Below are 4,105 nucleotides of genomic sequence, written 5' to 3'. Positions count from 1 at the left end.
TCCCCCAGTCCGGCTCCCTCGGCCGAGCGTCTACCCCTCCTCACCCCCACCCCCACCTCCCCCGAAGTTCCGGCGGGCTGGGGGCGGCTACCACCAGGCTACCCATCGTTAACCCGTGATTACCCACTAACAAAAGCACCTGCCCCTGGAGTTAACAAGAAATGAAAAAAAAAAATCTTCCAAGCGGTTTCAACAGATGAAAATAGAATTACACATTTTTGGTTACATATTGTAACCCAAGACACGGTGACAAAGGAATGATTAAGACAAATTAACTTAATGCATAGTTAGGAATGTCTTGTCTTTTTGTAGTTGAATCTTCACAAATCTTGTCTGCCTTTTCTAGCATATTCCTCTTTTAATTTTCTTCTCCTGTTCTAGCTGTATTTGCTGTAGCAATGAAAATATACAGGTCACTGATGGCACAAAAACCCTCCAACTGTTCGTCCTTTAGGCTGACCAGCTAAGATGCCAGTGTCCCAAGGACTGACATGCACATGGTGGGAAGAAAGGATCAATGAAGATGTTAATTTCCTTTCAAAATTGGCAGCTATAATAATGATGGCCGTTTAAAATAAGTAAATCAGAAGTGGAGTACCAATGAGGATTGAAAAGTAAAACAGAAAACACAAAACCAAACCATATCAGAGTGAATGGGGTTAATACCAAACAAATGAAAATTTCGGGTGCAAAAACTATACCAAACAAATCTAAGGTTCTATGTAAGATTTACAATGGCCCTGGAAAAAAACAGCAGCATTCCATGGCTATTTGCCTCAGCTGTATCTGCTGCCGCAGTAGGTCAAAATCATTGCTAAGCAGTTAATAAAAGAAGTTCAGAAGACTTCAGTTGAGACTGATGTTGAAACAGGAGCACTACTTCCTATTAAAGTAGGTTATCTGAATTACTGGGAGGTCAATAATAGCCAGCCTGTCCACTTAAGTTACCCTATTTCTGTGTATTCCAGGTCAGTTCATGAGAAAATCCTATCTCAAGATGCTAAATAGGCTACTGTTAAATTTTTACACCTTTTGACCAGCAAGGTTATTTAAACTGAGGTTGTTTAGCTATCTGAGGGAATATTTTATAGGTGACCTTCAGTCTGATCTGCGTATTCTTCTTAGCACATATTCACGTACTTGGTAATTGCCGGCTAATGAGCATTAAAGAACATGAAGTATGAGACTAGTGACTGTTGGTTTTAGTGATGGATATTTTTTTCAGCTTTCTGTGTGTTGTAGGTTTGGTTCTGTTAAAAATGATGTGGTGGGGTAACAGAGAAGAAAGCTAGACATGATGTCACCAGAGAAGGGAAGCATTTGTACCTTCCTCAAGCACTGAAACACATTCAGGATGTGAAAGCGCTGTGAAGTGCTTTGAAATGATGGCATTGAAGGTCAAATCCAGTAGCCTGCAATGACTGCAGCTATTGAGAGCAGCTAAACTAAGAAAAAGGTTCAAACCCAACAGAAAAATTAAGGTCCTCATTGTGGAAAATCACCAGTTAATACATTCTTTCAGCCATACACATAGGGAGCAATTTTGGATATGTATTTTCCATTCCCTTATTTTACACTTTATATGTTTTTGCTTTTATGCTTTTCTTTTTATTATGATACTCCGCAGTAAGCCTTTAAGCAGTATTTTTGACATGCAACATTTAAGGAATATGTCGGATCATTCAGCTTCTAAAGAAGAGGGTTTTTTACTTGCTGACCACAGTTTTGATTTCATTTTGTCTGTATTTGTGACCTGCTTTACACTTAGAATTTTCCAGCAGTTGTAGGTATTTATGATGTCTACCTTTATGGTAACTGGTAAAAGCTGCTCTATTAGTACTTCTTTCGCCTCCATTTCCCTTATGAGCTGTTCAGTAGCAATCATAAGGCAGGAAAGTACACTAAAATGATAATGAAAGAGAGAAATTGTAGATCCTTTCAGAAAAGAGAAGCAGAAATGTATCATTTGTACGCAAGAGATGGCTCCCTTGTGTATATTGAGGTTGTCAATAACTCAACCAAAAGGGAAGAGAGTTCTGGTACTGAATTAAAATAAAAGTAAAATTGGATCAAAGCAGACAGAACTGAGCTCAATTTTCTCATTTACAAAATGTGAGTATTTCATATTGCAGCACTGTGCAGTACATTAATTGGAAAGCTAATTAATGTTGAATTGCAGTAGAAGTGCTGTAAAAGTACAGGGCACATATGACATCCACAGGAACATCAAATAATTTTTTTTTTTCCTGTGGGTAGGCTGGCCATTAGAAGGGATGCCAGATGGATTTATAATTAAGGGGGACATCAAATACAATCATTGCAATCTTGTTATGACAGCAAATGCCTGGACTTGTGTTCTAATGTGGGGGTTTTTGGTTAAAGTCTGAATTTTGGCTGAACAATCACCTTTGGTGGGGATTAGTACTTTCTGTTTTAACATACTGCAGAGATTGGAAGAGTACACTGAAAGTGTTGAAATGAGACTGGTCAATGAGTGTTATCGATGTTAGTATTATCAGAATTGGTGCAAAGGAGAGAAATACACAAAACTAGCATTATTAAGGAGAGCATACTGTATCAGATCTGTGTCTGAGTCTATTGCTAGAGCACTCTGCTGGAATATTTACTTTCAGATGTTTATATTCATGGATACAATTGTCCTGTATTGGTGCTGCACTTTGTAGTATTTTTAGGTTGGATAATATGAAGTATTAGCTAATAGTTTGCATCTGAATGGCAAGTTTTTTATATGATCATTTAGCTTCTGCAAAAACTTCAGAGGCTTGAGGAAGATAGAAAATTTGACTTTGCTCAAAATGTGAGGAAGTCAGGAGCAGTCAAGAAATGAAAGGAGGCTGAAACTAGTGTCTCGGGAGGATTGTGTACTTGTGAGTAATGTAAGTTTATTGACATATGCTTGTGGAGTCTCCAGCGAGTTCCCTGCCGTTTTGTATTTTACAAGCCAGTGAAGCTGTTTTCATTACTAGAACACTCATTAGTGTTCCCCTAGCAGGTAAGTCAACCATAGTTTCATTATTGTGTATTTCTGGTATATCCATAGGCAATGTGTTCATACTCAGAGGAAAAAAATGAAATACAAGCTAATCTTAAGTATTAGCTATATGTCCCCCAAAACTTTTAAAAAACTCCACCAAACAACCAAAAATGGGGTGCTTCTATTCTTCCCTCTTCTTTATTTCTTTTCTGTAGGTAAAGAGAGAGATCGGAATAAATTCTGCAAGCTGGGCTGGTCTTTTCTTTGATTCTTTGGGCAAGTATTTATGCTGACTACATTTTCCATATTTTTTTTCTGATTTCCCAACACAATCTATGCTGGATTTTTCCTGATGACATGGAGCATTTTTTCGCCTCACTGTTATTTATTTAGAAAACTGTTTCTTGTTCTTTTTGTTCATTTATATATTTTTTCCCACTGGCAAGCCACTGAGTTTGTCTTCTCTTGCAACGTGTACGCTTCTCAACACCCACCATTCTCGCTGCCCTGGTACCAGAGGCACGGTCAGCCATCTGTGCATCACCGGAGAAAAGTTACCTTAATGCTGTGATGCTGAGGGGAATATAAGGAGAAACTAAATGCACCGAGGCCATGAGATGGTGACACCTTACGCCAGCGGGTGAGGGGGCCCTGGGGGCCAGTCTGCCCGTGGCCGGGGGAACAGGGGCGCGGCCTGGTGATGGCTGCCACCGCCAAGGTGCTGTTAAAATAGTCTCCTGTTAAACAGGACAGCCCTGCCTCAGGAGGACAGAGACGTTAATCGAAGTAGGCCAAGGAGCAGCTGTGGTGGCTGGGCTTCTCTCCATACCAGTCCCTCCGAAATCGGGTGGTGGTGTCATGTCAGACATGAGCCCTTGGCCCTTGCTATGCTGAGGGGAGGTTGTGGAGGGAGGAAATCCCCTCTCGCCTTGCCTCAGAGGCAGTGTGAAAAAGCGGAGTCTTGTGTAGCTGCCACAGCCTCCTGGCCTGGGAGTTGCCTGCTGCAGGAATTTTCTCTCTTGGCCGACTTTTAGAGGTGAGAGGAGATGTTCTGCCATGTCTGAAATACACGGTTCATCTCTCAGCCTGGGCTGGGAGCAAAACCACAGG

This window comes from Apaloderma vittatum, unplaced genomic scaffold (assembly GCF_000703405.1).
Source record: "Apaloderma vittatum isolate BGI_N311 unplaced genomic scaffold, ASM70340v1 scaffold9475, whole genome shotgun sequence".
Taxonomy (NCBI): domain Eukaryota; kingdom Metazoa; phylum Chordata; class Aves; order Trogoniformes; family Trogonidae; genus Apaloderma; species Apaloderma vittatum.
The sequence above is the reverse complement of the archived record's forward strand: the minus strand, read 5'-3'. Positions refer to the sequence as shown.